The sequence below is a fragment of the Salmo salar genome, chromosome ssa19 (genome assembly GCF_905237065.1).
Source record: "Salmo salar chromosome ssa19, Ssal_v3.1, whole genome shotgun sequence".
NCBI classification, from domain to species: Eukaryota; Metazoa; Chordata; class Actinopteri; order Salmoniformes; family Salmonidae; genus Salmo; species Salmo salar.
Genome location: NC_059460.1, coordinates 64,572,425 through 64,599,756, shown reverse-complemented (window position 1 = coordinate 64,599,756; position 27,332 = coordinate 64,572,425). Strand labels below are relative to the sequence as shown.

General features: G+C 43.9%; 1 pseudogene across 1 annotated transcript in view; it reads right to left on the bottom strand.

Moving 5' to 3' along the window:
* The window catches only part of LOC106579060 (ataxin-2-like protein), an 83,206-nt pseudogene extending 57,704 nt beyond the window's left edge, over window positions 1-25,502 (bottom strand). Inside the window, exon 1 of the transcript XR_006760770.1 lies at window positions 24,609-25,502. The product of XR_006760770.1 is annotated as an ataxin-2-like protein (transcript). The remainder of the gene's footprint in view (window positions 1-24,608) is intronic.
* Between the last annotated feature and the right edge of the window lie 1,830 nt (window positions 25,503-27,332).

Here is a 27,332-nt window from a genome sequence, read left to right as displayed (position 1 = left end):
AAACCAAATTTTGGAAAATTAGGAAAAACATTTTTTCCTTTCAAATGTTCTAATAATGTGCAGGCTATCAGAGGGGGTGGTCCCCACTCGCCCGCTAATTAGTGAACCTCCACCCGTAAATGGATTGATCTCTGACCTCAGCAGCGATAACAACCCTAATTATGCCATTAGTGGAAAAGCAGACAACAATGTTTTCCAAAATCAACCATCGGGCGCAGGCCTCGTAAAGGTTCTCTCCAGTCTAGCTCTGATGTCTTGCCATCCGAGATTGCCATCTGTCCAATACCGCAGTGCACAGCTGAAGCACGAGCAGGTAGCGGTAGACATAAAGGGACAGGTGGAGAGAACCGGGAAACCAATGACAAATGCAGAAAAGGGAAAAATTCTGCTAGCTATGGAACTGCGTTCGAAAACTGAACAATTAAATGTAATTGCAAAAACGTACGACGATGAACAAGCACAAGCTCTTCAACAAAATCGTTTTCTACAGGAACAAAATCATATGCTACAGGAACAACTCGATTTAGCCAAAACTAAATACGATGATGTCCACGCCAAACTAGATAAATCTGAAGAGTTATCTACAAACAGGAGCGCTCAACTTGACAACATGCATGCTGTTTTGTTGAATGTTACTCAAAATAACACGGTGCTCCTCAAAGCGCTGCAGACCAAAGACGATCAGTTAATGAACACAATGACAAAGTTGGATGATAAATCAGCAGAACTTATTGAAGTCGCTGACCAAATGAATGATGAGAGAACTCAGGTGATGAGGTTGGAAATATTGATTTCTAAGCAAGCAGAGGAAATCTCATCACTGAATCTCTCGCTCCGTACTCAAGACCTCTATCTGCAAACCATGACAGATAAGTTTGAGACCGAAAGGAGCAGGTGTGACACTCACGTGTCCAAAACCAGTACTCTAAGCGCTCAAGTGGACTCTGCAATGCAGCAGAATTCCACCCTTAGGTACCATCTGGAGGAAATCCAGAATGGTCACGCTCTACAGCGCGACTTCCCATCCAAGCAACCGGAGTCCTGTACTCACAAGAGTGAAGACAATAGGTTTCAGACCTTGCCTCCCTCATGTGTCCCTCAGTCTTCTCCTCTTGGCCCTTCGGCACTGAGTAATATGGCGCCTCTTGGCCAACAACAACAAGGCTTGGCTTCTTCTCTTGGCCTTTCGGCCCCAATCTCTCCACAGGATGAAGCCAACCCTCTCCGCCCGCTTGGCGCGGAATACCTTGACAAACTCGTCAAGAATTTCCCCACCTTTGACCCCGTTTCAGGTCAGCCAAACGATACTGAGACGTTCCTAGAATGACATAGAGGACGCGTTGGGTGGCTACCCGAACGCTACGGGTTCTGACAGGGTTTACCTGTTGAAGCGAACGTCGAAGAGACACGTGACGAGGTTCATTCGTCTACAACAGCAACACGTGCTAAATGACTATGCTAAACTTGCCACAGTTTTGAAATTAGAATTCAGTGGTTTTGCGACTCGCAAACACGATAGCTCACTGGCTAACACCGTCAAACAAGCTCGGAACGAACACCCACAAGCTTTCTATCATAGGCTTCGTTCAGCTTACTTTGGCCTACTCACAGAAACAGGAATGGAAGAGCTGTTACCATTCAAACAAATGTATCTGTCAAACATGTATCCCACCTTCATTACCTACTTGGGCCCTGCAGCCCACGTTGGCTTGCCTATCTTACAACTCAGAGAGCTTGCAAGCACAGCTTTTGAGGCATCAAAAGTTCACAACGCTAAGAGCCCTGACCACTCAGTTTTGAAGTTTAACCAGGAGCACTCACTCCAGTTAGAGGGTGCATTATCAGGTATTGGAGCGTCGAGAGATTACGCACAACAACAGTTTCTACCACGAAACCCTGATTCCAATAACCTCCGCGGTCGAAATAACTGTAAAATACGTAGCCATCAACATGACTACCGCTACAATCGACCCGTTCGCTACGTTCCTGCACCCAACCCACCAAAAGTGTCAGAGCACAAGGGTAACAAAGGGTTGAAGGACGATCAAAACGTAGACCAATGTTCTCCAGAAGTCCCACTACGGGAAGAACTTAAGCGAGAACAATTTGAGAAAAGGGTAAAAGATAAGTCACAAGGACTAGACGGGGAATTACCGGACACCGGGTCCGCAGGAATTAACACCCATAGCATGGACGTTAAAGTTCAAATTTCTCCCGCTCTCATTCAAGACCCTATCCAGGGCCCGCTTGATCAAGAAACAAGCCCCCGGGCTCGGTCTATAGACTCTGATACAAAAGTTGCGAAGAAAAAGGTAAAACGCTTCGTTAAAGCCAAGCCCACTCAAAAATCGGAAAAGTCAACCTGCTTCCATCTTGAACAGACATGGCACATCACGTCGTTGCAAACGACCACTCCACTTTGTGGGGAATATGTCCACTAACCACGAATCTAAACGGCCATACCTGGAAACAGTCCTGGAGGACTGCTTAGCTTGTCATGCGCTAATTGATTCGGGTGCGACAATATCACTCATCTCTCAAACATTGTTTGATGATCTCAAAAGGGCTTTGAAGCCAACTAAACGTTGGTTAAAAGTGGAACGATGCGACACTAAACTTCGAGGGGTCACTCAGACTACCTCGCCTCTCACATTGAGAGTCATGCTGAAACTACACTTCCAGGACGTATCGCTCGTTCACCCTGTGTATGTTACCAGCCTCGAAACTGTAACCCTGCTACTTGGAGCAGAATTGATGGATCGGTTACTCCCATTGATGGATTGGAAAACCAACCAGGTATGGTCACAGGCCACAGTGCCTTCTCCACTGACCACACCGTCTCCCCCTAATGCTAGCTGCAACGCAGTCCTTCACGAGGGGTATCTGTCGAAAGCACCCCTTGAGAAAAAGACGTTTAGAAACCTCTTGGTACAAAATCCGATCCACGGAGATAGTACGATATCTCGACACATTCCATCAGCCAACCTGATTGACCATTCTTTTCATGATTTCGAGCCAGCTGTCTCTGTGAATAAGCAACTTCCCTCCTCCTTGCAGTCATGTAATACGGTAGTTGAGATGAACTTTTCTTTCCCTTTGGACACTTCCGCAAGCACTGCGGCCGTCCCAGCAAGAAAAACATTGATGCGCAGAGTATACTCTGCTTCCGATGATACACCTTCCGCTTTGTTGGGGACTGTCACCCCTTACAATGACACTAATGGCGTCAGTCCAGCAACTGACCCGATGACTCCCCCTTGTGAAACACTTTGCGATATCACAGACCGATATCCTCGTCTCAGTTCACAGGTAATGAAGAGGTTGCCACACGCGGACGCGGTGGTGACTGACATGCCTCGACAGCCACTGAGCGTTTTGAAGCACAAACACCAGGAGATTTGGTTGAAAGGTTACAGCCACTCTCATAAAAACGCGGCCGCTGACAACTCGTACATAGGGTCCGACCTTTTCATTTGCGCATCGGGCACCAACACCACCCGCTGGTGGGGGGGTCCCGAGGCACAAAGGGGGGGAATAGTAGCCCAGACCCATGATGAGCCTCATCGAGGCCGGTGGGGGGGTCAAGACTACGGACAACACCGTACGAGGCCGCCAGAGCATAAATCAAATCTAGTTGTAAACTCTCCTATGAGAACAGTGAGGAGCAGACAGGCCCCTAGACGGGGATTATCTTAGAAGACATCTAAGATAGTACTGAGGTGTACCACACTGGTCATAAAGGAAGTCCAGTGGACTTGTCCACCTCCAAAACTAATGGCATCAATAATCATTCTTTGCCATGTGTAGGTTCAACTACAATACAACTAGTAAAATGCTCCAATCATGCGTTCCGGTAGATAATATTTCAGAATAAATCGGTAGGATAACTGGTCCCCTTGAGTACCAGTACCAATACTATCAACAGTCAGTCCAGCTACAATCAGTAAGAAGGTTAGAGACTTAACCAATCAAATTACCATTGACAACAGCGACATAGGAGTCACTCAGAGTGCAACACGTGGAGGGGAATCTCCAGTGCACTCTTCCAATGGTTAACACACATGTCACTAATAAATAGGACCCTCCATTCAGGAGTAAAATTATTAGAAGTCATGAACCATGATCACACCACGTATGACTGGTCCAATACTTAAAGAGTACTTCCGTCGTGAGGTTAGCTCCTCCGTGGATAACATAGCTATGAAATGGACTTCATACCTATCACCACTACAAAGTGGAAGAAACAGTGACTTGTAGAAAAACTACTACAGACTCCCTTGACACCAATTCTGACTGACCTCCAGGCATTGACCTGAAAATTACCTGACTACGTCAGACTCATTCTGAACAAGTTGTAATCTGCCCGGATACTTGGTTTTCTTCCCTTGACATGAGCGCTTGTGTAAGCATAAACGCACATGCACAACGGAACATCCAATTAGGATTTATGCTAGGACCACTTAAGGGCCCAAGCAATATACCAGCCTTAGTAAAGTTGAACATTTACTTCTAGGCCTTTGACTCTACAGCACTCACCAGTTTTCTTCCCAGAAGTCCGTAGGTCATACCTGTAGACTGCCCAAAACTAGTGCATTACAGCTGTAGACTTATCATATAGTTATCAATTTAGGATAGCGCCTAAGCAACACACCAAGTAGGAAAACCCTAGATATGGCATTAGAGACAATGCCATGATAATCATTTTGCCAGAACATTGGACGTATATAGAATACAGTCCAATTAGATGATTTTTTGTGTGAACTATATTTTGTATATTTTTGTTTTGTTTATGCTTTCATTCCTTTTCGGTTCAGTTCCTTTGACACTTAGGAAGTGATAGAGCCATAAACAAAGTCCCCATACAACCATCACTTAGTGCCACAACGCCGCTCATTGGGGAATGAATGTAATTATATATATTTCATGAGTGTGTGTGCGTTGTTAACATCTGCCTAAGTTACTGCCCAGATCTTCCAGTCTGGACGACGGGTCCGGAACGGCGACCCCAAATCCGGACACCCACAGCCTATCCTTGTGGCGGCATGCCCGCTGTCAGAGAGACTACCAAGGTAAACCACCAGAGGGGGGGACCGCAACGGCGATCACCAACCAGGACATCCCCTGGCCCTTCCTGGGGTACTTTACAGCTTCCAGGGAACCTACCAAGGTACACCAATTGAGGAGACCGCAACGGCGATCACCAACCGGACATAAACTGCCCATCCTTGTGGTGGACGGCTCCGCTTTCAGAGAGCCTACCAAGTTCAACCACCAGAGGACTGCAACGATGATCTACCAATGGGACATCACGTGGTCATGATTTTATGTTGATTTGTAACTTGCAGGATAAACAAGATCCAAACCACCAGGGGGGTATGTCATGACGTTGGCCTCTTTTGGTACAGGGAGGACAGTTGACCCCTCCCTTTTGCACCCAATCCACCCTGTGTGTAAAGGGTTGTAAAAACTCTAAAATTTCAGGAGAGTCTCTGGCCACATGGCCCATAGAGAGACACAGGAAATTCTTCCAACTCATAGAATTGGAGAGCCAAGCGACATTGTGTGTTCTGGAGAAGGTATGGAAGATTGGTGAAGAATCCAGCTACGAACTGATCCGCTTGGTACAATTTTGTGATACTCAGAAGAGACAATATAGCCATATTACCATAAAACTGTTTATATAATAGCATCATAATGGTTGTATAGAATGTATTAATAAGGATAAAGCTTTTGTAAGACATTGAGATGCTATGTACTGATGTAATGTGATAGATTTGGTTACAGAAATACAATTCTAACTCAGTCATAGGCACGCCCCCAGGGACCCATACAGGACCAGGCATCATTTGACAAGCTGTTCTATGGGCACTATAAAACACCCCCTGATTCACATTTCTTCAGACCAGGCCTACACTCCGTGGCCACATAGGTTCTACCATCTAATTCCTCTACTGAAAGTGAACCATACCACGTGGTTAACTTTTAGACTATTGATACCGACAGAATAAGAACAAGTCTTTGATATTAATTATTAGTCTGCAGCTAAGTAAATTATATCATCGAACGCGAAGACCAACGAAACAACTATTCGATGACGACATTAATGAATGTCGCTTTGAAAGATCCATTCTCACCGAGAGAGAGACTCTCCATCAGAACTACTCTCCAACAAGAATCAGAACGACACACTGAGCGTAAATATATATTGATTGCAATTGTTCCCGAATGAGTGAGCCTTCAATTGTCAATATTAATGAACTCTGTGTGCCACAGCTGACCTTTTATGATCCATTGTTCAACAGGCCGACCTGCCTGTTTAGCCCACAAGGGCACATTCCTATACCAATCCTTTGTGACGATAATTACTGTTTGTATGTTTTTCTGTTAATTACTTAGTGTAGTAAATAAATGATTTTAAGACAATTGATGTATGGATGATTTTAGTAAAGACTGGGTTCGTGCAGATACAACAATTTACGACGTTTGGAATGAGACTGGACTAGAGGTAAAATACACCATTGAAACTAGAAGATAATCGGCCTATACTATAATAGAATATTATAGTACAGGAAAGTTATATTAGGAAAATTATAGCTTTGTAATCTGAATATTCTCCTTGGTGCCCCGATCTCCTAGTTAATTACAATTAAACGATTAATCAGTTTAATCGCGTGATAATAATTACAGGGAGCTAATTGATAAATATATCTTCCGTTTAATGGTACCCCCCAAAGACACGACACTGCTTTGCGATCTATTAAAAGCAAGGGTTACATTAAATAGGCGCAATATTTTTTACTGATGCATTTGGCAACATTCAACTCATATGCACAAAACATATGAACAAAAGCATTCACTGTGAATGTTGATATATGTAGGCCCTTCATATATAGGCTATGCGCAGCACTTCATTCAATGTATCAAATCAGTTATTGTTTTCTTGCTCAAACTGTGAGCAAAACCTGTCAAACTCAGATATTACTCTGAAAAAACAGGGATGTCGATTCGCACGGGACTAATATTAATAAGAGGACTTTGGAGTTCGCCCCCAAAAAGTTGATTATTCTGGCTAGAACTGTTACTCTCCTGCCATGTACAAATTACTGACATTGCCGATTCGGACGGGATTAAAATGACAGATGTGTTTTGCGCTTGAACACATAATTACATTACCCGACCACCCCCAATAAAAATAATCACATCCTAATAGGGTTTAAAGCAAGGACTGTTGCTCGTCTCTACTGCATCCGCCTCATTGTTCTCAATCCATATGCTGTTTAATTTTGCTACTATGCACATAGCAACATATGAAAAGGCTCCAATTCTACGGCGAACAGAAGATTGTCCGCGGTTCTGAAACAGGGACCATATCCAACGCGGGAGAAAGCGCATTTGATATAAAATAGTAGATTTATTAGTGTTGCACCATTATTTTTGCATAATATAACTATATTTACATTTACATTTTAGTCATTTAGCAGACGCTCTTATCCAGAGCGACTTACAAATTGGTGCATTCACCTATAATATCCAGAGGAACAACCACTTTACAATAGTGCATCTAAATCTTTTAAGGGGGGGGGTTAGAAGGATTACTTTATCCTATCCCAGGTATTCCTTGAAGAGGTGGGGTTTCAGGTGTCTCCGGAAGGTGGTGATTGACTCCGCTGTCCTGGCGTCGTGAGGGAGCTTGTTCCACCATTGGGGTGCCAGAGCAGCGAACAGTTTTGACTGGGCTGAGCGGGAACTGTGCTTCCTCAGAGGTAGGGAGGCGAGCAGGCCAGAGGTGGATGAACGGAGTGCCCTTGTTTGGGTGTAGGGCCTGATCAGAGCCTGAAGGTACGGAGGTGCCGTTCCCCTCACAGCTCCGTAGGCAAGCACCATGGTCTTGTAGCGGATGCGAGCTTCGACTGGAAGCCAGTGGAGAGAGCGGAGGAGCGGGGTGACGTGAGAGAACTTGGGAAGGTTGAACACCAGACGGGCTGCGGCGTTCTGGATGAGTTGTAGGGGTTTAATGGCACAGGCAGGGAGCCCAGCCAACAGCGAGTTGCAGTAATCCAGACGGGAGATGACAAGTGCCTGGATTAGGACCTGCGCCGCTTCCTGTGTGAGGCAGGGTCGTACTCTGCGAATGTTGTAGAGCATGAACCTACAGGATCGGGTCACCGCCTTGATGTTGGTGGAGAACGACAGGGTGTTGTCCAGGGTCACGCCAAGGCTCTTAGCACTCTGGGAGGAGGACACAAGGGAGTTGTCAACCGTGATGGCGAGATCATGGAACGGGCAGTCCTTCCCCGGGAGGAAGAGCAGCTCCGTCTTGCCGAGGTTCAGCTTGAGGTGGTGATCCGTCATCCACACTGATATGTCTGCCAGACATGCAGAGATGCGATTCGCCACCTGGTTGTCAGAAGGGGGAAAGGAGAAGATTAATTGTGTGTCATCTGCATAGCAATGATATGAGAGACCATGTGAGGATATGACAGAGCCAAGTGACTTGGTGTATAGCGAGAATAGGAGTGGGCCAAGAACAGAGCCCTGGGGACACCAGTGGTGAGAGCACGTGGTGCGGAGACAGATTCTCGCCACGCCACCTGGTAGGAGCGACCTGTCAGGTAGGACGCAATCCAAGCGTGCGCGGTGCCGGAGATGCCCAGCTCGGAGAGGGTGGAGAGGAGGATCTGATGGTTCACGGTATCAAAGGCAGCAGATAGGTCTAGAAGGATGAGAGCAGAGGAGAGAGAGTTAGCTTTAGCAGTGCGGAGAGCCTCCGTGACACAGAGAAGAGCAGTCTCAGTTGAATGCCCAGTCTTGAAACCTGACTGATTAGGATCAAGAAGGTCATTCTGAGAGAGATAGCAAGAGAGCTGGCCAAGCACGGCGCGTTCAAGAGTTTTGGAGAGAAAGGAAAGAAGGGATACTGGCCTGTAGTTGTTGACATCGGAGGGATCGAGTGTAGGTTTTTTCAGAAGGGGTGCAACATGTCTTAGAGTGATGGACTGTGCCATCCCCGTGGCCTCCGCAATGGATTAGTCCACTGAGATATGCGCGAATGAGACGGGTGTCTAGTGCACCATGAAAAATGTGTTTCGCAACTGCTCGACTAAAGAAATCTCAGTCTACAACAACCCATCGACCAAACAATCGACTAAATGGGGTCAGCCCTACTAGTTACAGTTTTGACTTAAGCTGGCTTGAAAATCTATGGCAAGACTTGAAAATGGCTGTCTAGCAATGATCAACAAACAACTTGACAGAGCTTGAAGAATTTTTAAAAGAAATGTGCAAATATTGTACAATCCCAGGTGTGCAAACTCAGATGTAATCGCTGCCAAAGGTGATTCTAAAATGTATTGACTTAGGGGTGTGAATACTTACGTAAATTATACACTACATAGCCAAAAGTATGGACAACTGCTCGTAGAACATCTCATTCCAAAATCATTGGCATTAATATAGAGTTGGTCCCGCCCTTTGATGCTATAAGAGCCTCCAATGTTCTGGAAAGGCTTTTCACTAGATGTTGGAACATTGAATGTAAGTCCCACAGCAGCCACAAGTGAGGTCAGGCACTGATGTTGAGCGATTAGGCCTGGCTCGCAGTCAGCGTTCCAATTCATCCCAAAGGTGGTCGATGGGGTTGAGGTCAGAGCTCTGTGCAGGCCAGTCAAGTTCTTCCACACCAATCTCGACAATACATTTTTGTATGGACTTCGCTTTGTGCACAGGGGCATTGTCATGCTGAAACAGGAAAGGGCCTTCCACAAACTGTTGCCACAAAGTTGGAAGCATAGAATCTTCTACAATGCCGTGGTATGCTGTAGTGTTAGGATCTCTTCACTGGAACTAACAGGCCAAGCACAAACAAAAAACAGCCCCAGACCATTATTTCTCCACCACCAAACTTTACAGTTGGCACATCGCTGTCGGGCAGGTCGCGTTCTCCTGGCATCCACCAAACCCAGATTCGTCCGTCGGACTGCCAGATGGTGAAATGTGATTCATCACTCCAGAGAATGCGTTTCCACTGCTCCAGAGTACACTGGCAGCGAGCTTAATACCACTCTAGCAAACGCTTGGTATTGTGCATGGTGAACGTGCTTCAGCACTTGGCGATCCCGTTCTATGAGCTTGTTTTTGGTGGTTATCATGTAAACCACAAATAAAAGATTTAATAATGTTATAATTTAGAGTATCTGTGAACAATGACATTGTTTACAAAGCAGTCACTGTACTCATAATATGCAGAACTATTGGCTTGTGGTGAGGACAGCCGAGTTGCAAGTCCAGCTTCACACGCAATCGTTAGGCAAGGGCAATTCAAGTGTAGGAAAGGACGAAACAGCATCTGTGCCACCAGTAAGTACAGATAGTTGTATTAATCAACCCCCATAGTCCCCACAGCCGGACAATTTTCGCATGGCTTCTGAAAATAAATGCTGTTGGCATTCTCAACCGGTGTCGCTCATTCAGCCAACAGAAACTTTAAACCGTTTTTCCCCCACTAAGCAACGAGTCGGAGCCCAAGTGTTCTCAGGTCTCACCTCCACCCGTTACTGGGTCTGAGCCGCCGAAGCCTCCCCGCCATTAGCTCTGACAAATTGAAAACCCAAGTCATTGGTGACTCCATTACCCGCAATATTAGACTTAAACAGAATCATCCAGCGATTATACACTGTTTACCAGGGGGCAGGGCTACCGACGTTAAGGCTAATCTGAAGATGGTGCTGGCTAAAGCTAAAACTGGCGAGTGTAGACAGTATAGGGATATTGTTATCCACGTCAGCACAAGTGACATTAGGATGAAACAGTCAGAGGTCACCAAGCGCAATAACTTCAGCGCGTAAATTAGCCAGAAAGATGTGTCGGCATCGAGTAGTTGTCTCTGGCCCCCTCCCAGTTTGGGGGGAGTGATGAGCTCTACAGCTGACTTGCACAACTAAATCGCTGGTTGAAAACTGTTTCCTGCCCTCCCAAAATATTACATTTGTAGATAATTGACCCTCTTTCTGGGACTCACCCACAAACAGGACCAAGCCTGGCCTTTTGAGAAATGACAGACTCCATCCTAGCTGGAGGGGTGCTCTCATGTTACCGGTCAAGACAGGGCTCTAACTCCACATTGAGAGGGTGCAGGCCAGGCAGCAGGCTGTTAGCCAGCCAGCCAGTTTAGTGGAGTCTGCCACTAGCACAGTCAGCTTAGTGTTCCCCATTGAGACAGTGTCTGTGCCTCGATCTAGGTAGGGAAAATCTAAACATGTGGTGTTCGCTTTAGCAATCTCACTGGAATAAAGTCCTCCTCAATCCCTGTCATTTTTTTAAGAGACTGATAATACCTCAACTCAAAATAGGACTACGTAAATGTTAGATCCTTCATTTCCAAGGCAGTCATAGTCAATGAACTAATCATAAACTTGATGTGATTGGCCTGACAAACATGGCTTAAGCCTGATGAGTTAAATGAGGCCTCTCCACCTGGTTACACTTGTGATCATATCCTCAGCGCATCCCTCAAAAGTGGAGGTGTTGCTACCATTTGTGACAGCAAATTTATATTTTTAAAAAACAGCTTTTTTGTCTTTAGTCATGAAATCTGTGCAGCCTACCCAATCACTTTTTATAGCTACTGTTTACAGGCCTCCTGGGCCATATACAGTGTTCCTCACTGAGTTCAATGAATTCTATTAGATCTTGAAGTCATGGCAGATAATTCAAATCTTTGGTGACTTCAATATTCACGGAGAAGTCCTCAGACCCACTCCAAAAAGCATTCGGAACCATCATCGACTCCTCTCTCCCAATCAACACCTGTGATTGCTTTATGCCTCGCTTTATGTTACTCTCTAATGTCAATATGCCTTGTATACTGTTGTTTAGGATAGTTATCATTGTTTTAGTTCACTGCGGAGCCCCTAGTCCCACTCAACATGTGTCAGATACCTCATTTGTCCCACCTCCCACACATGCGGTGACCTCACCCAGCATAACTAGTGCATCCAGAGATGCAACCTCTCTTATCGTCACTCAATGCCTAGGTTTACCTCCACTGTACCCGCACCCTACCATACCCGTCTGTACATCATTCCCTGAATCTATTCTACCACGCCCAGAAATCTGCTCCTTTTATTCTCTGTCCCCAACGCACTAAACAACCAGTTTTGATAGCCTTTAGCCGTACCCTCATCCTACTCCTCCTCTGTTCCTCGGGTGATGTGGAGGTTAACCCAGGCCCTGCGTGTCCCCAGGCGCTCTCATTTGTTGACTTCTGTAACCGTAAAAGTCTTAGTTTCATGCATGTTAACATCAGAAGCCTCCTCCCTAAGTTAGTTTTACTCACTGCTTTAGCACACTCCACCAACCCTGATGTCCTTGTCGTGTCTGAATCCTGGCTTAGGAAAGCCACCAAAAATTCTGAGATTTCCATTCCCAACTACAACATTTTCCGTCAAGATAGAACTGCCAAAGGGGGAGGAGTTGCAATCTACTGCAGAGATAGCCTGCAAAGTTCTGTCATTCTTTCCAGGGCTATGCCCAAACAGTTCGAGCTTCTAATTTAAAAAAATTAATCTCTCCAGAAATAAGTCTCTCACTGTTGCCGCCTGTTATAGACCCCCCTCAGCTCCCAGCTGTGCCCTGGACACCATATGTGAATTGATTGCACCCAAATCTACCTTCAGAGTTCATTCTGTTAGGTGACCCAAACTGGGATATGCTTAACACACCGGCAGTCCTACAATCTAAACTAGATGCCCTCAATCTCACACAAATTATCAAGGAGCCCACCAGGTACATCCCTAAATCCGTAAACATGGGCACCCTCATAGATATTATCCTGACCAACTTGCCCTCCAAATACACCTCTGCTGTTTTCAAATCAGGATCTCAGCGATCACCGCTATGGGTCCGCGTTAAAACGACCACCCGTCATCACGGTCAAACGCTCCCTAAAACACTTCTGCGAGCAGGCCTTTCTAATCAACCTGGCCCGGGTATCCTGGAAAGGATATGGACCTCATCCTGTCAGTAGAGGATGCCTCCGTTGCTCTTTAAAAGTGCTTTCCTCACCATCTTAAATAAGCATGCCCCATTCAAAAAATGTTGAACTAAGAACAGATTTAGAAATTGGTTCACTCCAGACCTGACTGCCCTCGACCAACACAAAAACATCCTGTGGCGGACTGCACTAGCATCGAATAGTCCCCACGATATGTAACTGTTCAGGGAAGTCAGGAACCAATACACGCAGTCAGTTTGAAAAAGCTAGCCTTTGCTTTCCTAACAGAAATTTGGATCCTGTAGCTCTAACTCCAAAAAGTTTTGGGACACTGTAAAGTCCATGGAGAACAAGAGCACCTCCTCCCAGCTGCCCACTGCACTGAGGCTAGGAAACACTGACACCACTGATAAATCCACGATAATCGAGAATTTCAATAAGCATCTCTACGGCTGGCCATGCTTTCCTCCTGGCTACCCCTACCCCCGGCCAACAGCTCCGCAACCCCCACATATACTTGCCCGAGCCTCCCCCATTTCTCCTTCACCCAAATCCAGATAGCTGATGTTCTGAAAGAGCTGCAAAACCTGGACCCGTACAAATCAGCTGGGCTAGACAATATGGACCCTCTCTTTCTGAAATTATCCGCCGCCATTGTTGCAACCCCTATTACCAGTCTGTTCAACCTCTATTTCGAATCGTCCGAGATCCCCAAAGATTGGAAAGCTGCCGCGGTCATCCCCCTCTTCAAAGGGGGTGACACTCTAGACCCAAACTGTTACAGACCTATATCCATCCTGCCCTGCCTTTCTAAAGTCTTCAAAAGCCAAGATAACAAACAGATCACTGACTATTTCGAACCCATCATACCTTCTCCGCTGTGCAATCCGGTTTCCAAGCTGGTCATGGGTGCACCTCTGCCACACTCAAGGTACTAAACGATAACATAACCACCATCAATAAAAGACAGTACTGTGCAGCCATCTTCATTGACCTGGCCAAGGCTTTCAACTCTGTCAATCACTGTATTCTTATCAGCAGACTCAACAGCCTTGGGTTTCTCAAATGACTGTCTCGCCTGGTTCACCAACTACTTCTCTGATAGAGTTTATTGTGTCAAATCGGAGGGCCTGTTGTCCGGACTTCTGGCAGTCTCTATGGGGGTACCAGAGGGTTCATTTCTCGGACCGACTCTTTTCTCTGTATATATCAACGATGTCGCTCTGGCTGCGGGTGATTCCCTGATCCACTTCTACGCAGATGACACCATTCTGTATACATCTGGCCCTTCTTTGGACACTGTGTTAACAAACCTCCAAATGAGCTTCAATGCCATACAACACTCCTTCCGTGGCCTCCAACTGCTCTTAAATGCAAGTAAAACTAAATGCATGCTCTTCAACCGATCGCTGCCTGTCCAGCATCACTACTCTGGACAGTTCTGACTTAGAATATGTGGACAACTACAAATACCTAGGTGTCTGGTTAGACTGTAAACTCTCCTTCCATACTCATATTAAACATCTCCAATCCAAAATTAAATCTAGAATTGGCTTCCTATTTCACAACAAAGCATCTTTCACTCACGCTGCCAAACATACCCTCGCAAAACGAACAATCCTACTGATCCTCGACTTCGGCGATGTCATTTACAAAATAGCCTCCAACACTCTACTCAGCAAACTGGATGCAGTCTATCACAGTGCCATCCGTTTTGTCACCAAAGCCCCATATACTACCCACAACTGCGACCTGTATGCTCTCGTCGGCTGGCCCTCGCTACATATTCGTCGCCAGACCCACTGGCTCCAGGTCATCTATAAGTCTTTGCTGTGTAAAGCGCCGCCTTATCTCAGCTCACTGGTCACCATAACAACACCCACCCGTAGCATGCGCTCCAGCAGGTATATCTCACTGGTCATCCCCAAAGCCAACACCTCCGCCATTGCCGCCTTTCCTTCCAGTTCTCTGCTGCCAATGACTGGAACAAATTGCAAAAAAAACATTTTTTTTCATTAATAAAAAAACGCTGAAGTTGGAGACTTATCTCCCTCACTAACTTTAAGCATCAGCTATCTGAGCAGCTTACCGATCGCTGCAGCTGTACACAGCCCATCTGTAAATAGCCCATCCAACCTACCCCATCCCCATATTGTTTTTATTTACTGTTTTGCACACCAGTATTTCTACTTGCACATCATCATCTGCACATCTATCACTCCAATTTTGATTTGCTAAATTGTAATTACTTCGCTACTATGCCCTATTTATTGCCTTACCTCCTTATGCCATTTGCACACACTGTATATAGACTTTTTTCTATTGTGTTATTGACTGTACGTTTGTTTATTCCATGTGTAACTCTGTGTTGTTGTTTGTGTCGCACTGCTTTGCTTCATCTTGGCCAGGTAACGGTTGTAAATGAGAACTTGTTCTCAACTGGCCTACCTAGTTAAATAAAAGGTGAAATAAAATAAATATTGCCACAATTATACCATAGATCTAGTTTTGTCCCGTGGAATAGACATTGTCGATCTAAATGTTTTTCCCTCATAATTCTGGATCGTCGGACCACGTTATTACGTTTGCAATCACAACAAATAATGTGCTTCGACCCCAACCCATGACTATCAAAAACCGCATTATAAATTCTCTAACGCAAAAATTCCTCAATGCACTTCCAGACTCCACCTACCCAAGGACGTCGGAGTACAAAAATCAGTAACCACCAAGGACCTAAACCTTGTGTAATACCCTAGATGCAGTTGCACCGCCAATTTTCTTTTTAAGTAATTGCCTCTAAACATTCCAGCTGTCTACTGGATCCTATTCCAATATGCAGAATATCTAAGCAAACCGCTGGAGGCAGGGCTTTCTCCTATAGAGCTACATTTTTATTGAATGGTCTGCCAATCCATGTGAGAGCTGGAGACTTGGTCTCGACAATTAAGTCTTTACTGAAGACTCATCTCTTCAGTAGGTCCTATGATTGAGTGTAGTCTGGCCCAGGGGTGCGAAGGTGAACGGCAAGGCACTGGAGTGACAAACCACCCTTGTTGTCTCTGCCTGGCCGGCTTTCCTATCTTCACTGGGATTCTCTGCCTCTGACCATATTACCTGGGCTGAGTCACTGGCTTGCTCACGCTCTTCCATCCTTCCTGTCCTTGGACTCGCGCGGTGGAGAGATCTTTGTGGGCGATATTCAGCCTGGTCTCTGGGTAATAAGTTTGTGGCCCACTGATTTCCCTTGGTGGTGTGCGGTCTATGCTTTGCCAAAGTGGGTGGGGTCATATCCTGCCTGGTTGTAACTTTGGAAGGGGCCAGTGTCCCTGCCCCCCTCCAAGTCTCAGTCTCCTGTATCTATGCTGCAATAGTCTATGTGCCGGGGGGCTAGGGTCAGTCTTATATCTGGTGTAATTCTCTTGTCTTATCTGGTGTCCTGTGTGATCTTAGATATGCTCCCTCTAAATCTCTCTGTCCCCTCCTGGAGGACCTGAGCCCTAAGACCATGCCTCAGGACTACCTTGCCTGACAACTCCTGGCTGTCCACATCCCTAGTCCACCTGTTCGTGCTGCTGATCCAGTTTCTGCTGTTCTACCTGCGGCTATGGAAGCCTGACCCCCCCCGGACATGCTGTCTCGACCTCTAAATGCTCAGCTATGAAAAGCCAACTCCCAGTAACTCTTGAGGTCTTGGGGTGCTGACCTCTTGCACCCTTTACAACTACTGATTATTATTTGACCCTACTGGTCTTCAATGAATGGTTAAACATCTTGAAGAATGATCTGGCCTTGATGGCCATGTACTCTTAGAATCTCCACCAGGCTCAGTCAGAAGAGGACTTGCCACCCCTCAGAGCCTGGTCCCTCCCTAGGGAGTTTTTCCTTGCACTCTGGGGTTTTAGGATAAGTTTCTGTATTAGCACTTTGTGACAACTGCTGTTGTAAAAAATGGCTATATAAATACATTTGATTGATTGAATAGTCCTGCAAGTCGACCACTTATTAATGGGTCAATCTGGGATTCAAACAAAAACAAAGCGTACACCTCGCCACTTCATTTGGTAAACGGCTAAGAAATGGGGCAGAAGAAACGTAACCACTGTCAAATACATAGAAGTAAGGACTCTCACATATGGAGGCAATGACTGACCATCCATGAGATCAAAATAATAAATAAAAAAGTGAATCTATACAATGTTTGTAGACCATGCAATTGTAAACAAACACTGTATAGCTTAACATTTGTGTTATTTTGATCTCATGGATGGAGTAAGTAATGGAGTAAAACAAAACTTGCTTTGGGTTCTGATGGGGTAAGACATACCATTTTTTACACTATTAAAATGCTCTGAATTTAAGGAATTGTAACCTCTCCTATCTTTAACTATCAGGAAGCCTGAAAGAACAGGCTGAGTGGGCAGGGATCTTATATTCATGAGCTCACCTTGACTAACAGCTCTTTGATACACCCTTGTGTTCACTGCCAGGTAACAAGGTAAACAATGGGCTACATGTCATTACGAGCCTAAATAGTAGGCCTCAACCCATCTTCTCTGCAAAATGCTCACATGGTCAACAGAGCTGATCATGGACTGTTGGATAGCAGACAAACAGCAGCAATACACAATTGCATTTCCATTGATTTGTAACTAATTACAGAATACAGTTCACTGATAAGCTTCTTCACAAGAATTAGTAAAGCCTGGGTCATCTTAGAAGATTAGACATAAGGGAATGTACATGAAAACAGCATACAATAAGTGTACTGGACAATGTATTGGTGCCTCTACATTAGCATTATATATGACAATATGTTCAGAATTGTATGTATATATATATATATATATATATATATATATATTTATTTGATAATTTACAATAGGTCTGAATAGCAGAAATATTGATCAACGTGAACACTCATGAGAAATAATGGTTAGACATCATTTGACATAAAAATATGTTTTTTCCATAAGCCTAATATTGGGATCCGGCCTTTAAAGTGTGCAGGTACCATTGATAAATAACACTCATCGCCCACCCAAATGCTTAAAAAAAATACAAAGCAACTAAATGTGATATCAAACCAAGTAAAAGTGAATTACTTTGGCTTTAGGAAGCGCAACAAACTAGAGATTGATGGGGAGGGGGACCCACGTACCCCGCTTCAATCAAGCAGGATTCAGATTGAGTGTTTAAGTCACGTGTCATGACTACCATTAATATGATGACTGCTATTTATCAAATAATGACCTAGTCCGTTTAGTTATTACTTGATTAAATTAATCATGTAACAATTAACTCATTAGGAACTTAGTCACTCTTTAAACAACTTTTCCAGTGGTGCCCCATCTCCCGACTTAAACTCTAAAGATGCATAGATCTCTTACATCAATACAGCCAATTATTACCTCAGTCTCATTCTGAACGTCACAAATATCTTAATCCGCAAGAAACCTAGCCTGAGTGATGAATCAGCTATTCATAAATAGTTAGTAAATAAATAAGCCAAACTAAATAATCACACAGAAATACATACACGGTATAGGTTATCGATTACTAACATAAAATGAAAAGTCCCTAGTGGACTAACCCAATATGACAGCTTCTACACTGTGGAAGGGGGGGGGGGATAAAGAGCGAGAGAGCGAGAGAGAGAGAGAGAGAGAGAAAATAAATAAATATAAATATTTAGCACCCCAACAACAACTCATTCGGATTAGAAGTGCAACATATATTTACACGTAGATGTATTTCTCTGTCGTCTCTCTGTTGAAACAACTGTTTATGGCGAGTAGTTCGATGCAAGTCTCTGGTTGTCCACCAGAGGTCAATCCTTAGTTGTAGGCCTCTGTCTTGGAGTGTTAGTTAGAATAGATACGTCAAAAGGTGCACAGTGGGATCTGCACGTAGATGTCCGTTAGAAGATACCTCCGAGGTATCTATGATGGTGAGAGAGTTTTGTCCTTCCCTCTTGTCTTGGTCAATTGTCCTAGACTACTTTACATACCAGCTGCAGAGTGGGAATGTTTTGGTCTAGTCTTCAACTTCTTCACTCGTTGAGAGTTTGAAGGTCTTACCATTTTCTGGTCTTGTAGTTTTAACCATTTTATGACATCCGGCTTACACCGTACACCTGCTTGGTCTACTGTAAATTTTGTTACAAGTCCTTTAAAGCACTCTGGCCAGAAAGGCGGTTCAATCATGTTGACACGAACTCTGAGCTCACTTGGGCGTGGCTACTGATTGTTTTTCGTGTAAAATTTGTGCCAATTCTCATTTAGATGGATAAAATCACATTGCTATATTTATTCATATACGTTCTACAACATTTAGATGTAAATCTGATATACACATTGTGAAAGCTCTTAGTTACAATGTTTCCATTGTAACTTATTTCTGATAAGTTTAATGACATCACAAAATTGACTTATTTTCCATATATCATAATTCCCAACATCTTGATATTGTAATATATTGTCCCAATGTTCAAAGTTTTGGCTTAGTCCCTCTCTGTTGTACTCAGACATTCCATTCTCAATACTTCAAAGCCAAAGGGAGAGTTTCTGCCAGGTATTTACGATCCGGTTAAGTCAACTCCCCCAGGAGAGAGAGTTTGGCTATCTGTCAGCCATTGACCTAGCTGACGGGTCCTTTTGATCCTCACCAAGGAGAGAGAGCCGTGACACATGTACAGGGTTGCATGTGTGAGTGCAGGGTACATTTAAAATCTTAGGCTTCAAGCTCCAACATGCAAGTCTAAGTGGGATAAAATGAATATGGCAATAAAAACAATAGAAATAGCACAACATACAAAACTATGGCAGTGTTGAATAAATAAAATATCCATTGGGGTGGAGGCAGAGTAAAGACTTGAGAGGGTGGGGGGCAATGATCTTAGGGGGAGCAGCACCATTGAGGGGGTGTAGGGACCAACTGAAATAAATAAAATAAAAAAGTAATGCACATTGTCACAACTAACAGTGATGAATGTCATTGGGGTGGGTGCAGAGTAAAATGCCATAGGGGGCAGCAGGAGAGAGAATGTCCATAGGGGAGAAGCAGGTAAGGTAAGTGACCGTTGAGGGTGAATGTCCATAGGGTGTGTATCAGCGGGGAGGGTGGAGTGGTAGGTGACCAGCGGTGGCTATTCAGCAGTCTGATGGTATAAACTATTGGCCAGCCTTCATTTTTGCCATGATGCTCCTGTACTGCCCGCGTCAGATTGAAGCAGGGAGACAAGGGGTGGCTTGGGTCCCTGATAATCTTCTTTGCCTTCCTGTGACACCTGGTGTTGTAGGTGTCCTGTAGGGCAATGGTGCGTTCGGCTGCACATACGGTTGAAGTCGGAAGTTTACATACTCTTAGGTTGGAGTCATAACTCTTTTTTTAACCACTCCACAAATGTCTTGTTAACAAACTATAGTTTTGTGCATTTAAACAGCTTGGAACATTCTAGAAAATTATGTAAATGGCTTTAGAAGCTTCTGATAGGCTAATTGACATCATTTGAGTCAATTGGAGGTGTACCTGTAGATGCATTTCAAGGCCTACCTTCAAACTCAGTGCCTCTTCGCTTGACATCATGGGAAAATCGGCAAAGACCTCAGAAAGAAAATTGTAGACCTCCACAAGTCGTGTTCATCCTTGGGAACAATTTCCAAACGCCTGAAGGTGCCACGTTCATCTGTACAAACAATAGTACGCAAGTATAAACACCATGGGACCACGCAGCCGTCATACCGCTCAGGAAGGGGACATGTTCTGTCTCCTAGAGATGAACGTACTTTGGTGTGAAAAGTGCAAATAAATCCCAGAACAGCAAAGGACTGTGTGAAGATGCTGGAGGAAACCGGTACAAAAGTATCTATATCCACAGTAAAACGAGTCCTATAGACATAACCTGAAAGGCCGCTCAGCAAGGAGCCACTGCTCCAAAACTGCCATAAAAAAGCCAGACTACGGTTTGCAACTGCACATTGGGACAAAGATCGTATTTCTTGGAGAAATGTCCTCTGGTCTGATGAAACAAAAATGGAACTGTTTGGTCATAATGACCATCGTTAAGTTTGGAGGAAAAAGGGGGAGGCTTGCAAGCCAAAGAACACCATCCCAACCGTGAAGCACGGGGGTGGCAGCATCATGTTGTAGGGGTGCTTTGCTGCATGAGGGACTTGTGCAATTCACAAAATAGATGGCATCATGAGGCAGGAAAACTATGTGGATATATTGAAGCAACATCAAGACATCAGTCAGGAAGTTCAAGCTTGGTCGCAAATGGGTCTTCCAAATGGACAATGACCCCAAGCACACTTCCAAAGTTGTGGCAAAATGGCTTAAGGACAACAAAGTCAAGGTATTGGAGTGGCCATCACAAAGCCCTGACTTCAATCCCATAGAAAATGTGTGGGAAGAACTGAAAAAGTGTGTGCGAGCAAGGAGGCCTACAAGCCTGACTCAGTTACACCAGCTCTGTCAGGAGGAATGGGCCAAAATGTACCCCACTTATTGTGGGAAGCTTGTGGAAGGCTACCTGAAACATTTGACCCAAGTTAAACAATTTAAAGGCAATGCTACCAAATAGTAATTGAGTTTGTAAACTTCTGACCCACTGGGAATGTGATGAAAGAAATAAAAGCTAAAATATATATTATTTTTTTAAATATTATTTTTAAAATCACTACAATTATTCAGAAATGTCACATTCTTAAAATAAAGTGGTGATCCTAACTGACCTAAGACAAGGAATTTTTACTTGGATTAAATTTCAGGAATTGTGAAAAACTGAGTTTCAATGTATTTGGCTAAGGTGTATGTAAACTTCCGACTTAAACTGTATCACCCTCTGAAGAGCCTTGCGATCCGTGGTGGTAGAGTTATTTACCATCTCCACAGCAGCCCCGTTGATAAAGATGGGGGCATGTCCAGCCTGGTTCCTCCTGAAGTCTACAATCAGCTCCTTTATTTTGCTACCGTTAAGGGAGAGGTTGTTTACCTGGCATCGCGCCTTTAGAGTGCCTACCTCCTCCCTGTAGGCTGTCTCGTCATTTTTGGCAATCAAGCCTACTACTGTTGTTTCATCAGCGAACTTGACGATGGAGTTGTAACTGTGTGAGTATACGTAGTTGTGGGTATACAGGGAATACAGGAGGGGAGAGGACAAACCCTTGTTGGGCCCCCATGTTGAAAACCAGTGTCGAGGAGGTATTGTTGCCTACCTTCACCACCATGGGGAGGCCCTTCAGGAAGTCCAGGATCCAGTTGCATAGGGAGGAATTCAGACCCAGGGTCATGAGCTTTCTATCGGGCACTATGGTATAGAAGGCCGAGCTGTAGTCGATAATAGTAGACATCTTGAAGCAGGTGGGTATTGAAGTGGGAGACAAATCCAGCTATGGCCTCCTACTTGTCAGGCCTCACACTGGGCAGACAGGGGTCCTGGGATGGACAGCTCGCACAGCTTCCCCACATATGGCGCTGGATCAAGGGTGGCCTGGTTGAAGAGGAGATCCAGGAGCCTGTCTATGTTGCTTTGGGAAATCTGATTTTGTATGACAGCCTTCCTGCTGCGGATGTTGCCTGGGAAGCTGTGCAGACAGAGTAGATGTTGAATGTTCTTTAATGTCTGCTTTAAGATAGTGAAAAGAGAAAAGGAGCTGGAAAGTGAAATAATAACAGCATCCGTATTAGCTTCCTGGTAAGACCCATCAAACGTTCTCCCGAATTGATGAAGCAATTTTGCTCTAAATGTACACTGCACACACGACTGTAATTTTCGGTGCAGCCTGTCCCCCCGAAATGAAAAGCAGACTGCTGTTGGATTTCTTCAGAAAATAGTGTAACGTTAAATTTACACTCTGGCATCCAGTCACAGCACAGCGTGATTTTGCCGGCAAGTAGCTTGCTAGCTAACAGTCACACCACAGATGAAAGGTTACCAGTATCTTTGTAAACAAGGCCAAAGCAAGGTGTAGGCGCACGTGATGACGGTTTAAAAATAAAGATTTACCCATTTTGAATGTTATATTGTTTTTGTGCATCTCTGAGTGATGTTTTTTCGATTCCCTGGGTCATTTCATGTTGTCATGTGTATTTGAGCTATTGCCGTTCAAGCAGGCATAACTTTGGCCAGTATGACGTCGCATTGCGAAAAAGCCACTCTCACTACGCTGAAAATTAATAGGAATATGACTTTTAGATTGCAAAAACGTCTATCATACATGTCAGATTTCAATACTGGCCTATGTCATAACACAGGAGGATGTCTTCTCTTGAATAAGCCATTGATCATATTTTTGTGATATTCCTACCTCGAGAAATGTGTAATATAAAAGAGGGTTTAACAGATTTCCACAGCGATTCTCACGTTGCTTTCAACTTTATTATAACGACAACAGGAAACACTTGTTGACAAAAATATTGTTCTTTACATATTAGTGTTATGTAAAACTAAATTATAGGAATGAGTGGTTTTGGGCTGAATTTTCCTTCAAGGCAGTACATACTTACATTAGTAAAGATAACATGCTACCATTGGTGTACATTTAAAAATGGATGGTAATGCCTGCCTCCTCAATCCAAGTGTTTGACATAGGGGATGGGACCAGTAACTTAATCAAAGTACCAGCTACAGTCATCGCTCATACTTAGGTCACCCTAATTTCAACTGGTTTTATCCAAATATCATCCAATTTGACAGAAAACATGAGTTCCACTGTTGAGGACCTTTAATATACAGCTATTGCAGGCTTCTCCCCAAAGACTTTAAGAGGGGCACTGCACCACCTTGTGGACTAGCTGCGCCACTATGTAAAAACATAAATACAATTGTTTTTATTTGTCACCATTTAAGGCCAGGCACCACACCCTAACACAGTATATATTTTTTGCTGTAGATTGCAGGAAATGGCAGTTACAGGTGTTCAAAAATGCCAAACTCTATGACTTACAGTACTATCTCACAGTAAGTCATACTTCAAGAAACAATAGCTATCCTGTATAGAAATGTGATGTAACAACACTAGATTGCTCCTTTAATGGATTTAATTGAGGGGGGGGGTGAAAGACACTGGGAGAATCGCAATTTCATACTCCTTGTGTCTCTCCTCACCTTCTCAAACCCCATTGAAGGTGGTCAGGGAGGAGGGACCTCTGGCTTTCTCATCTAATGGGTGTTGAGAAAGAAGCAAGGAGAAAGGACAGAGGGCGCGAGGAGTAGGCAATTGAGAGTCTCCCATAGTGCACCGGTGTCCCCTAAGCTAGCTAGCAGCCTCCTTCGGTGGGGTTTTCGGAGGGTGGCATCCAACGTTATTGGTACATTACCGCCACCTACTGTGCTGGAGTGTGGACCAGAGACAGTGCTAGCAGCATAGTGGGTGTGGCATAGTGGGCGTGGTATTTAGTAACCTCTTGTCTGCTGATAGATGACATTACCTTTTCTTGGTGCCTTGAAATAGCTTCCATAGGTATTTGTCAATCACGCACAATATATTTTCACAGGCCCATCAACGAAATCCCATTTCCCACCACAACAAGCTACACATGCTTTGACCGGTAGGCCTTGAAGCCATGATAAAATCCCCAGCCTTTCCTATCTGGACATTCTAATTTCACTCACCTCCCAACCTGTGCTCTGTTGTTGATCCCACTGGCCGTGGAAGTCATACTGGCAGGGCCTGGAGTCCAGTTGGAGGTTTTTTGCCCACCAGAGCTGGGCTGTTGTTTCAACATGGCCAAGAAGCAAGCTTTCACAAAATCAAGTTACAAAACTAAATATTATTCAGCAAATAATTGGAGACAATTTGATACACCTACAACAGGAAGTTACTTTTTCGTAGCAGGTTAGGAGAACTCAAGCTGCATGTTTGGAGAATTAACGTTGAAGGTTAGTATAATAAACTAGCTAGGTTAATGTTAGGAAAAGGGTTAGGGTTAGCGAAAATGCTCTCCTAACCTGCTACCGATGGTCACTTCCGGTCGTAGCTGTATCTTAGTTGAGTGTTTTTAGGGAGTCCCAAATAATTCGTTTAGCCTGTATTAATCTCAATGACTGAGAACTGCCATGCTAACTAACGCTAATAGTAATTGACATCGCAAACTGGAAAGCTAGAGTAAGGCGGCCCAACATTAAAATATACCTTGGTTTCTGATTGTATTCCCTGGCTGGCTACTTTGTAGCTACACAGAGAATAAGTCGATACAAAATAGCAATGTTTTCACACCAGATCGTGGTTTAGGATTCTTCTGATCCAAGCTAGCTACGTTAGCTAGCTGGCAGTCTCTTGGACATTCGCTTGGTAGCTTCCCTGTCTGGATTACTTGCTTCTTTAGGTGAACTTGACGTATTCTTCTTGAAGGTTTAACCTTAGAATCTCAGCTGTGATGCTAATATACTGGTCATAAGCGTTTTTAAATTGTATTTTCTTCAGGTTTCGGGATGAAAACCCGCAGTCGCTCACCACCTCTCGATGTAAGCTTCACTCGATCAAAGCGCTGTTGAGTGGTCGTCACAAGCCAGTAATAAATCAATTGTTCCGGGTCAGGGATTTTTGGAATCCTTCAGAATAAGAGTCCCATCGTGTGTAATAATTAGGTTGAAAATGATGCACAATTATCGATGTATTTTCTACTAGTTATCGTTTTTTTGTTGTTCAAGCCAAAATGGTCAACAATGTGTTTTGTATGTGTACTCCTATCATTTATTCCACTTACACACTTTTCTGTATCTTGTGTTGCAGTAAAAGGGGTGTCCATTATACTCAGGAGCACTTCTAGCTTCTAAATCCACAGAGTTAATATCCAGAGAAGCATGGCTGCTCATTTTAAGGCCCTTAAAGAGTGACCTATCAGCCTAAATCCAATCGTTTTCTTATATTGGGCATATATATTGCACAGTACACAATTTTCTGTATGTTCTGTTGCAGTAAAGGTTTGGTCCATTCTACTCAGGAGGGCTTCTAGTATCCAAATCCGGAGTCTACATCAAGAGGAGCTGCAAAATGAGCAGCGATATTCCTCTGTGTGTAAACTCTGTGGACATGGAAACTTGAAGTGCTCCTGAGTAGAATGGACTCCCCTTTCACTGAGACACAGAGTACCAAAAATGTGGTCTTTGTGGTTGAATCTGTGTTTGAAATTCACTGTTCGACTGACGGACCTTACAGATGTGTGAGGTACAGAGATGAGGTAGTCATAAAAAAAAGTCATGTTAAACAGTCCATACAACTTATTTAGACTTGCCATAACAAATGGGTTGAATACTTATTGACTCAAGATATTTCAGCTTTTCATTTTTAATTAATAAAAAAAAATGTCTAAAACCATAATTCCACTTTGACATTATGGGGTATAAGTTTGTAGGCCAGTGACACAAAATCTCAATTTAATCTATTTTAAATTCAGGCTGTAACACAACAAAATGTGGAAAAAGTCAAGGGGTGTAAATACTTTCTGAAGGCACTGTAGTATGTCCAGTGACAATTTTAGCATGTAAATCTTCGTGGAGCAAACTCAACATTTTTGGGGGGTTGCATGCCAGCAAAGCCACTACACAATACTGAACAATACATTAATTGCACTATAACGGTGACAAATGGTGCCCAAAAACTGTTAGGGTCTACATAAAGCTGTCCCAACAGCAGAGCTTTCTTTTCAGCACCATGAAGTGAATCCTTACCAATGCCACACCTGGCTATCAGTGGAGCCTTGTCTGGCAGCGAAACAGTTCATTCAGCCTCATGTACTGCCGTTTTAAAAACCATAGCAAAACAACCCTCGCAATATCAACTGGAATTACATGGGTCTATTACTGAACTTCTAGTTAAAAACAAACATTTGAATGGGAAGAGACTGTAACTGGCAAACATGGTTACAGACCCAACAACATTATTTAGTATCTCCTCCTCGTCAAGAAAAGCACATGAGCTAATTATAATGCACAAAGTAAGCAAAACAATGAAATCATTCCAACATTGCCTAAAATTATGAATAAGATACTAATGAGATAGACCTATATAAGCAATGGGCCTATAACAATTGAGATGTACAAACTATGCCATAAGGGAATAATGAGCAAATAAGAGGCAATCTGTAATATCGATAAAGACATTCATGAGTGAGCCAAGATGGACTTAGTCAATATAGTTATTTGTTCAATACTTTTTAAACGTACAGCGGCATAATTCAGAACATGGGCCATTCTTACAGTATTCTCCCTGTACACCAAGTCAGAACCATATAATAAATAAAGGAGGCATATAAGCAGACAAAGAGAGCTCTTACAATATACAATGATGACATTTCTCTAAAACAGGCTATAGGCTACATGTGCACTACCAAGTCA